The 11182-nt window shown below is 38.3% G+C and overlaps 1 pseudogene; it reads right to left on the bottom strand.

Moving 5' to 3' along the window:
• LOC142631396 (probably inactive leucine-rich repeat receptor-like protein kinase At5g48380) lies at nucleotides 1–5069 on the bottom strand (annotated as a pseudogene).
• Between the last annotated feature and the right edge of the window lie 6113 nt (nucleotides 5070–11182).

Genomic DNA, 11182 nt, shown 5'->3' with positions numbered 1-11182 from the left:
TCAATGGGTCTGTGCAATTTCTTCCTCAACGATTTCATTTAAGCTACTTGCAATAGCAATTTCAGATTGCATCAATATTTTAGAGCCATTTGTGATGCCATATCTCTCCCCATAAGTACTTATTGTATTGATTTCACTTGAGCTACTTGCAATAGCAATTTCAGGTTGCATCAATATCTCAGAGTCATTTGTGATGCCATCTCTCTCCCCAAAAGTACTTATTGTATTGTACAATTCAAGCATTGTTGGCCTTTGTCTAGGGAAGGGGTTAAGACAGGCACTTGCAATTCTTAGTAACTAAAAGATTTCACCATCAAATCCTCTGCTAATTAGAGAATTATCAGTAACACTGTAAATATCTGATGAATTGCTCAAAAGGTTAGTTATCCAATCAAACAAACTCCCATTAAAATCGTATGAAAAGCTGTCAATTTCAATGGGTTCCTTCCTTGTAATTAGCTCAAGAAGCAAAATTCCAAAGTCATAGACATCCTTTTTAACAAAACCCAACTCCCATACCCCACTGTCTACAAAAGAGCTATTGCTTGTGTCAATGACATTTTAATTTGTGAACATCACCCCACCAGAACTTGATATCCCCCCCCCCCCCCCCCCCCCAAAAAAAAAAAAATTGATATCTTGGGCTCAAAATTCTTATCTGATAAGATAGAGTTTGAACCCAAGTTGAGATGGGCCACTCGAAAATCATACTTATAGTGAAGCCATGGTAGGCCTCTTGCTATCACGATCGCAATTTTAGTCCTTGAAGGCCATTCAAGCTCTTATCGTTGTGTTCTCCTTCTTCTACATGTAGCCAATCATAAAGGTTGCCATGCAATATATATTTGTATACCAGAAGTTTCTCATTTTGTTCGCTGTAGTATCCCAAGAAGGGAACCAGGTTATCGTGTCTCAATATATGCAAAGCTGATAGCTCAGATAGGAATTTTGTCTCATAAGATGGACAATTAATTAACCTCTTAACCGCAAGAGGCCAACAATTTGGAATCACTGCCTTGTACATCATCCCAATCTTTCCCAATCCAAAGACATTGTGTGTGTTGAAATTGCCAGTCGCCTGATTAATTTTTGTAAAGCTCATTCTAGTAACCATTCTCTCCATCTAAGACATCTGTGGATCAAATCATTTGCCATTTTGCATTAGTGCTTATCAAAATTTATATAAAAAAAAAAATTTAATTTAACATAGATGTTTCTTTTAAGTGGTTGTACGAATTGCATACTCATGAAAAGTATCTCATTGGAGATCATTTCATGGAGGTGGTATATTGTATAACAGTTGCATACAATACACCTCTCATATACAGATGGGTCCCATTCTTGTAGGGTCTATGCCCATGTGAGGCGAGTATTATTTGCAAGTATTAAACAAGTAATAAATCTCATCTCATGAGGCACCCCTCTCGGATTTGGTTCTTCCCTAAATATCTATGGCACCCAAATGTGAGAGGGGCTCTCATAACATAATTTTTCAAAGGGAGAGTAGCAGAGAGTAAGGATGATCATTTAATGTTGAATCGAAAGGATCATGAATATGCAAGTAAAGCTTTCTCTGTGGCAGTGTAAGTGGCCTTCTTTGATATTTTTAACATTGTTTTGGATTGTAATTAGGAGACAAATATATTTTGTTAAGGACATATTTTATGTAGTTAGCTAATCCTTTGACAAAACGCACTTTACTTGTATTTGGGTAGATCTAGGATATATTTAATACTTTAAAGAATAAGAGTTCAAGTCTAGTATTGAAACCATTCAAATCTGTCCAAGAAACAAGTGAAGAAGTGTTAATTCATTAAAGCTCGACAACTGCTCGACAGATAGCTATCTATCGAGGTATCTATCGAAATTACGGAAATTCAGATTTTCAGATCTGATTTTCAACCTATGCTTATGTATTTGTGTAGGGTTTCTTTTCTCACAACCCTAGACATATATAACGCTTATTTTAGAGGCTGTTACATAAGAGAATACAAAGAGAACATATGCAAAAAGGTGACCGAAGCCTTATTCTTTGCGCTTTAGGGTTTTCTAACCAAGTCCTTCTTGATCTTCATTGTTGATAAAGTGAAGAACTTTACAAAGGAGTGAGTTATGTACTGGGATCTATGCATTAAAAGGTGGCATTCATATATTGAAGAGTTCAGAGGTTCTAAAGTGGTAGAAAGTTTCTACTGTGAGTTCATCTACGGGGATTGTAGAGTCTAAGGAAAAAAGTTTTGCACTAGATCTGAAACTTCTCTTTATTATAGTGAATTGCTTTTCAAGAAGGTTTCCCCCCAAGTTTTTTACTGTGAAACTAGTTGGTTTCATTTGTTTTCTTGGGTCATCAATCTTATCTTATTTACTTTTCTGCTGGACTTATATTTGACATGATGTTGATGTTTGTTTGTTTGTTTTAACAAGTTTTATTCATAATAAATCTAATTAACAATTTGGGTTTAAAACTTATTAATTCTATCAACCAGGGTCTAAATTTCCCAACATATTTTTCATTTCTTCTTTTGAAAATAGTCTATTGCAATCATGTATTGGACAAAAAGAAATGAAAATAGAAACAAACAGGCTCTAAGAGATTACCATCATGTTCTTGCTTCTTTCATCAGTGGAAAACCATCGGGTTCCTGCTTTCATTAATTTCTTGTTCTTCTTGGTTATTGCCTTCTTCACAAGCAATATTGGTGTATTACGAAAAATAACAACTACCACCGTGACCATTTCGACAATCCAACCTACCAAAAATCCTTCTTTGAATAGAACAATAAACTTCTTAGGAGAAGGTTTGCAAGGTTTTAACGGAGCCCCACAAAGTGCCAGATTATTTGCATAGCTCTCTGCAGGAATGGTAAGATAGGAAAACACAGGCACCGGCCCTAATAAGAGATTGTTAGCAACACTAAACGTGCGGAGTCTGTCAAGCTGGTTAATTTCTCGAAGGATAAATCCCGTTAGCTGGTTGTTGTCAAATCGAAGGACATTTAGATAGGCACAATTCACTATGCTCTTAGGGATTTCACCAGAAAATTTGTTGGATGAGAGATCAAGGGAGGTCACGTACGGGAGCAACAAATATATGTCAGATGGTATGGTGCCTGTAAGCTCATTACCTGACAGGTCCAGACCCGTTATCGATGTGCAGTTCTCGATTTCCCGAGGAAATTGGTCCTTTAGCCCCATGTTCTCCAACTTGACATTAAGAACTTTGTTTTCGTCAGGGTGTCAGCATTCGATCCCGAAAAATTTACAGATGAAACCTTCTGTTATGTTGCTGAAATTCCATGAATACTTGAAGTTATTGTAAGGGTCTTCTAATGACTCTTTAATCGACCTCAAGCAGTAGATATCAGTCTCTGTGCCATTGCTCATTTCAAGAATGTCCACAAATGACCAAGCTCTGTGCCATTGCTTAAGCAAATGTGAAGTAGCGCTATGACGGGTTTGGCACTATGAGCCATTTGCTTCTGTGTGTTTAGTAAGAATACTCAGAGGTAGAAACATTGTACGTAAGTACGTAACTAGTTATAGAGAAAAATCAAAGCAATCATTTTCAAGAAATTTCAAACTGGAAAATTACACGCGTTAATTCTTTAATTCTCGAAAATGTGGTTTGGAAGAAATGGCTGAAATTTGAGCATTTTCTTTTTGGAGGATTGAGCCAAGTTTTTTGGAGGAACGTACAAAACGTAATTGCTGAGTCAGAAGTCAAAAAAACAAAAAGAAATTGCTGATTCTATTTTCCAAGTCATGCAACCGTAAAGAGTAGTAGTCGAAAGTCCAGAGTATGTAAGTCGAAGTTAATGAGCCTTCAGCTCATTGAAAACGAAATCAATAAACAATTCTCAGTCATAACCAAAACAATAATGGAAAATGGGTCCAAGAGATTTCACCTTTAACACCTCCATTTCAGCAATCTATGCGAATACTGCTGCCTCCGGTAATTGGCGTGGTGTTAGTGTGGTTTATTTTGCTTTGGTGATGACAATAGGTTGTGGTGAGAAAATGGGGCCTTCAATTGGTTGACCTAGGGGTGGAGCGGTGGAAGAAACAAGAACAGATGCAGAAGAAAATGAGAAAGAGAGGGAGATGGAGAGAATGTGTATTGGTCCATTTGGATTGAGGAGAAGGGAGGGGGAGTAGAGTAGAATGGAGTAAATTTAGCTCAAAATTAGCTTATTTTCGGCTGACTCTACTCTACTTCCCTCCACTCACACTCTTTTCCCCCTTAATCCAAATAGGCTAGTAAACTAGGGGGTGATGGAGCTATAAAGGCCACTTATTAGAAATATCTTGGGGTGGGGATTATAAAAATACCCTCACTTAAATTATAATGCCATAGCCTTTATATATATATATTAATATATAAATGGGCTAGGACGTTACATGACTATAACATGTTGTTATGTATTTCGCCTTATCATATTTGGACCAAAATCGACGAATGGACCAAAGTGGACCAAGTTGACCAAAATTGACCGAATTGACCGAAATAGACCAAAGTGGACCAAATGAATTGAAATGCTACATTAATGTAGCTCAACAGGAGCTAGTATAAACAAATGCAATGCTAATATTATTTTGAGAGGAAAGACAGTGTACTGATATTATTGATTGTTCATAGAATAAATGTCAGCATCTACAAAACCATCAATGTCCGACGGAACATACTTCATCCAAGCAGAAAAAGGAAAAGATAACCTTCCTCTTTGGGCTAAAGCATGTGCTACCGCATTGCTTTGCCTTACAATATGAGCGAAAGAAAAACTCCGCATGGAGCTTACATGACATAAAATGTCTCTAAACAAGTGCCGAAGAGATGAGAATTGCATACCACCTTCCAGCAGCCCTTTGATAACTATTTCGGAGTCACCTTCGAAGTGGAATTGTTGTAACCCAATTTCCTTTGCAAAGATCACCGCAAGCCTTACTGCCAACAACTCCAAGCATTCCCCAGAATGTGGTTTAAAGATTTTTTCTGACATTGCCACCACCACTAAACCTCTTGAATCACGCACCACCACACCCACTCTTGCTTCAGCACATTCATTGAACATGGCGCCATCAAAATTGACTTTGATAACTATTTCGGAGTCACCTTCGAAGTGGAATTGTTATAACCCAATTTCCTTTGCAAAGATCACCGCACGCCTTACTGCCAACAACTCCAAGCATTCCACAAAATGTGGTTTAAAGATTTTTTCCGACATTGCCACCACCACTAAACCTCTTGAATCACGCACCACCACACCCACTCTTGCTTCAGCACATTCATTGAACATAGCGCCATCAAAATTGACTTTGTACTCACTTGGGTCTGGAGGTATCCACCTGCGTTGCCTCACCATCTTAGTTCTAGCAGGTAATTCTGTGAAATGCAATGCTTTAGTTATTAGATATTACTAGGCGTTAACCCACGCAATGCATAGAAATATATAATTATTTTTAGATGTGGTATAATGTGTGATTTATCTTCTAAATTTATTGTAGATAATTTATTCTTCTTATAAATTAAAAAATTTCTAAAAGGAATTTATTTCTTTCTATTTTTACAATTTTTGGTGTTATTGATTGATATTATTCTTTTTTGAAGGGGTACATGTTTTTCTAATTATAGTTAGTTTGCATTATATTTTCCTAATTTCTTTTGGTACAACTAAAGTTTTTAAGTTTCAAAATTTTCATGTTTTTAAGGAGATTATCATGATAATTAAAACTTATCATATAGTTACAATTGATATTACTCAAATAATTGATAGTACTCTCAACCTAAACTTTTCTTTTCCCATTCTTAGAGCATTCACATTAGCTCATGCAAAAGTACTTGTCTATTTTAGCATAAAAACCTACTTTTTCTATTTTACATACTTACTTTTCAAAACACCCCACATTAGATTATTTATTTTACATTACATATCATTAAAATTTCAATTTTCCTTGGTTTTTTTTATTGTTTCTCTTTCTTCACACGCAATAACTACAATACTCTTTCTTCTTTCATCTTTGAGATACATAAAGAAATAATAAACAACTAAATACAAAATGAATAATGCTAATTAGTATAAATTTATATGGTTACTGTAACAAATTTGTAAATTTACACAATTATATACATGTACTAATGTGAGTAATTTTTAAGTAAAACTATGTAAATTCTACACTTTTTTCTATTCTACACGGACTGATGTGAATGCTCTTAAGTAGGTACATTGAAGTGGACTAAATTAGACAAAAGTGTATCGAATGGAGCGAAGTGGACTGGAATGGACTAAAATTGATAGATTTGGATCAAATTAAACTGAAATGGACCAAACTGGACCAAATGCCGAACCGTAATTGGTAAGCATAATAATTATAATAAGGGTCATGTTAACAAGTGCCTTAATGAATCATATAATGAAAGTTTTAAAACCACTTTATTGAGAAATATAAAAAGTTGTCAAAAAAAATTAATTTTTTTTAATCATTTCCCATAAAAATACTTCTAAAAATAGCTCTTAAACCAATGCCGTTAGGATATCCATTAACATTTTTCTTATAATAATAAAATGATATAAAACCATAATCAAGTCAACATTTTTCAAACCTGGTTTATTGCAAAACACATTAAAAAAATATATAAAAAAAAAACTCCAACAAAATCAAACAGAAATTTGTTTTTGTATGGTCCTCGGACCACATACCTTGTGGAAATTGATACATTACTAAGTATCAAACAGAAACTTGGTTTTGTATGCACCTCGGACCACATACCTTGTGAAAATTGATACGTTATTAAGTATCAAACAGAAACTTGGATTTGGTATGGTCCTCGGACCACATACCTTGTGAAAATTGATATCTTGTTATTTGTTAAACAGAACCTTAGTTATGTCGGGCCCTCGTACCTTCTACTTTGGGGAAATTAACATCTTAAGTCACTGTTACTAAGTATCAAACAGAAACTTAGTTTTGTATGGTCCTCGGACGACATACCTTGTAGAAATTGATACATTACTAAGTATCAAACAGAATCTTGGTTTTGTATGGTCCTCGGACCACATACCTTGTGGAAATTGATACGTTATTAAGTATCAAACAGAAACTTAGTTTTGTATGGTCCTCGGACCACATACCTTGTGGAAATTGATACGTTATTAAGTATCAAACAGAAACTTGGTTTTGTATGGTCCTCGGACCACATACCTTGTGGAAATTGATACGTTATTAAGTATCAAACAGAAACTTGGTTTTGTATGGTCCTCGGACCACATACCTTATGGAAATTGATATCTTGTTATTTGTTAAACAGAACCTTAGTTATGTCGGGTCCTCGGACCTTCTACTTTGGGGAAATTAACATCTTAAGTTACTGTTACTAAGTATCAAACAGAAACTCGGTTTTGTATGGTCCTCGGACCACATACCTTGTGGAAATTGATACATTACTAAGTATCAAACAGAAACTTGGTTTTGTATGGTCCTCGGACCACATACCTTGTGGAAATTGATACGTTATTAAGTATCAAATAGAAACTTGGTTTTGTATGGTCCTCGGACCACATACCTTATGGAAATTGATATCTTGTTATTTGTTAAACAGAACCTTAGTTATGCAGGGTCCTCGGACCTTCTACTTTGGGGGAACTAACATCTTAAGTTACTGTTACTAAGTATCAAACAGAAACTCAGTTTTGTATGGTCCTCAGACCACATATCTTGTGGAAATTGATTCATTACTAACTATCAAACAGAAACTTGGTTTGGTATGGTCCTCGGACCACATTCCTTTTGGAAATTGATATATTGTTATTTGTTACATAGAACCTTAGTTGTGTCGGGTCCTCAGACCCTCTACTTTAGGAAAATTAACATCTTAAGTTACCATTATTAAATGTCAAACAAAAATTTGTTTAAGTAGGGCCCCTCAGACCATATGCCTTGTGGTAATTGATGTTTGATTATTTGTTAGATAGAACCATGGTTAAATTGAATTTTAAGTTGTACGTCTTTAAGTATTAATCAAAAATTTGGTAAGGAAGGGTCCTTGGACCCCACGCTTTACTAAAGTTTCAAGTTACAAAGTTTAAGTATCACATGGGTTTGTAAAAATAAGGCTCTGTTTACCATCTAAACCAAGTTAGTTCTTGTCAGGTTCTTGAATGCTTTACTTTGCAAAGGCAAGTATGTGCGTAGTCGTTTAAAGTTGTAATTGTTCAACTGCCGAAATTGGATCTATTTATCTCATTCTTTCTTTCATTGTGTGCTAATAAGAAATTTTATAGTAAGCATAAGAATAGTAAGCATAAAGAGGAAATAAACACAACTCAGATGAGAATTAAATAAACTGTCTTTCATTAGTTATCTCAGTATATACCATTACATGGAAAGTTTTTAGTACATAGAAAGAGAAGCCCTAGACTCGACCCTAAGCTTTCGAAGGGGGGTCTTGCTGAGAAGTGCTGGTAGCCTCAGTGTCTTTTAATTCCAACTCAAAGGAAGACAGAACTTGCTTTCCTTTGTCCTTTGTGGTGGTTGGAGGGATGATAGGCTCCACGCTTTGGCTCAAGCCCTTCTCGGCACCCCCACTCCCTTCCTTCTCTTTTTTGGAACCTGAAGGTTCTGTAGGATCAAGGATGAACTCTGGGATTACAGGAGAAAGAGCAGGAGGAGCTGTCTTAGGGGGAGGAGCAACAGTAGGAGCTTCTTCTATCTTCTGTATGTCAAGAGGAAGCCAAACGTTCTCGAGCTTCCTCAGCTTGGAAGCTGAAGGAAACACTGCTACGTTTAAGGCTTCCCCCCAGACCTGTTGACAGTATTCTCGACACACAAGGCAGCGAAAGCCTCTGCCAGCTCGTCCTCTGTTACAGCTACCCCTTCCTTATAACTCGCCTGCTTCGCAGCCTCTAGCGAATGTTTGAAGGTACGAGCTTCCTTGGCAACTCTCTCGCCTCTCACAGTTAGAAGGCCTTTAAGTTTGTCTATGTCTTCGTCCTCGGAACTGTCGTGGGGACGTGCAATCACTAAACCTGCAATTCCAGAGGCCTCAGCGAGCTCTTCTTCCTCGTCAGAGAGGACAACAAACTGGTTTCCTCGAGGTCTTACGACGTCCTCGAGCTGAAACTGGTCTATCTCCTCGCCCAATGTGTGCGGCGAGGACACTTGCTCCTCCAGGACAGTGGTTGCCTGAGAGTGCATTGAGAGAGGAATCGCCAAAATGGGTCGCGCGTATAGTATGGTGTTGAGGTCGTCAGGGATATCGTGGTCGGCAAGGAAGTTAGGCCTCGCTACGTTTATCCTCCTGCGCCTCCTGTCCCCCGCGATGATCGCGTTCTCTATCTCCTGGAAATCCGAGGATATAGGGTCGTACCCTAGTATTAGGTGAGCCGCTCTAAGTTGTAAGTCTTCACTCATGAAAACTTCTGAGCGAAGTACGTGGTTTAAGTCAGCGACGTTGCAATGGCTCAAGTGTGGACAAACGTGCTGTTTGTTTGCGAAAAAGACACCCAAAAAGGCAAATGTGGTCAGATTTGCAATGCATGTGACAAATCGGAGTTAGACAGGTTGTGAAAGTAAATAAACATTCAAGGAGTTTGAGAGGGAATCACAGGGTTGGGAAATTAGATCCTAAGGAGTCACACCTGGATCTCCCCATACGACTGGGCAGTGAGGGCCGTCGTGCCAGTTGCCTAAGGCGATGAGGTAGTCGTCCTTCATGCCTTTATTAGACTTGGGCAGATAAGAAATTAATCTAACTACACTAGACCTGGATTTGATGTAATAGCCTACGCTTTTAAGCTTGTGGCATTCGTACATGAAGACAACGTCATGCCAAGTAAGGTTCAAGCCCATCTGCTCGTTCAGGGCGTCGACGCTTCCTAAAACTCTAAATACATTGGGTGCGCACTGGTCAGGGCACAACCTGTGGTTGCGAAGGTATTCCCTAGTTACGCTTCTCATAAGGAGGGTCATTCCCCCTTCTATGAAGGCAATCATGGGGATGATAACCTCTCCCGTTTTCCTAGAACTACCTATGGCTTCTGCCGGACAATATTTCAACCTTACGTCGTTGGGAATATGGTATTTGGCCCTAAAGCCTTCCATCCCAGCAGCGGTGTCGACTAAACACTTAAATCTACCCATCTATGAGAAAGAGAAGGTCAAGTTTTAAGAAGGAAAGTGGTTAAGAAGGGAGCCGAGGATAAAATCCGAGGAGAAAGGAGTAAAAGAAAAAGTAGGAACTTACGAGTTTGTAGTTATGCGAGTTTCCACGGGTTTTTGGAGGAAAAAAAAAAAGAAAAAAAAAAAAGCAATGACTGATGTTTTGATGTGATTAAGCTCTGAAGAAATAAATGAAGGCGCAGATCTCCAAGCGTCATGACATGCGGGAAGCGGCCTCGAAATTGGATTCGTCCCGCCAAAATTTCAAGAGGCAACGCGGACCGTTGGATGTTCATCTCACCGTTGAACGTGGGGAACAAGTTGTAACTTGCGGTCATAAATGCGCGCGTCGTTTTGAAATTCGAAGCGCCAGACGGCATCTTATGAGGAACAAAACGATTTCTACACGTGTGGTGAAATACGAAATGTGTGGGGGAAGTTCTGGTCGGATCAAAACCCTATTTTTCTCCTCGGAAGGGGAAAAATAAAGTTTTGAGGGGGTATTATGGGGAGTTAAAAGACCTGGGTAGGTATTTGGGTCTTTGGGCTCTGTTAAGAAGGGTCAGTTCGTTCTTGACTAAAGGCCTTTAGGACTGCAAGTTGGCCCGCAAGCTGAGGGTCCGAGGATTCATCCGAGGAAGAATCTCTCCTTGGACAGACCCGTGATGGCTTGGAGATTCGCTAGAAAGATCAAGGCAGAGTTCTGAAAAGACTGTAGGTTAAAGAGGGGATCCAAGAATCCTCTGGACGCACTGGTGTGAGAGAAATATCTCAGAAAAAAGCTGCTACCTCCACATTAAAGACCCTGCACCTACCTCCCTGGCCGCATTAATAGGGAAGTGACCCCTGAGCAGTATAATTAAACCTTCTGGCTATTATTTAAATATTTGAAGAAGGTGGCGGAAGGGGATTGGAGGGGACGCGTGGACAAAGGAAAAAGAATAAGTATTTAAAAAGAGAAGAGAGCAAAGAGAAGGGGGGGGGGGGAAAGAAGGGCCAAGAACTATAACCTTTAAGAAAGAAAGAGAGA

The sequence above is a fragment of the Castanea sativa genome, chromosome 4 (genome assembly GCF_040712315.1).
Source record: "Castanea sativa cultivar Marrone di Chiusa Pesio chromosome 4, ASM4071231v1".
Taxonomy (NCBI): domain Eukaryota; kingdom Viridiplantae; phylum Streptophyta; class Magnoliopsida; order Fagales; family Fagaceae; genus Castanea; species Castanea sativa.
Note: the sequence above shows the minus strand (reverse complement) of the source record. Positions and strands in the feature narration are given on the sequence as shown.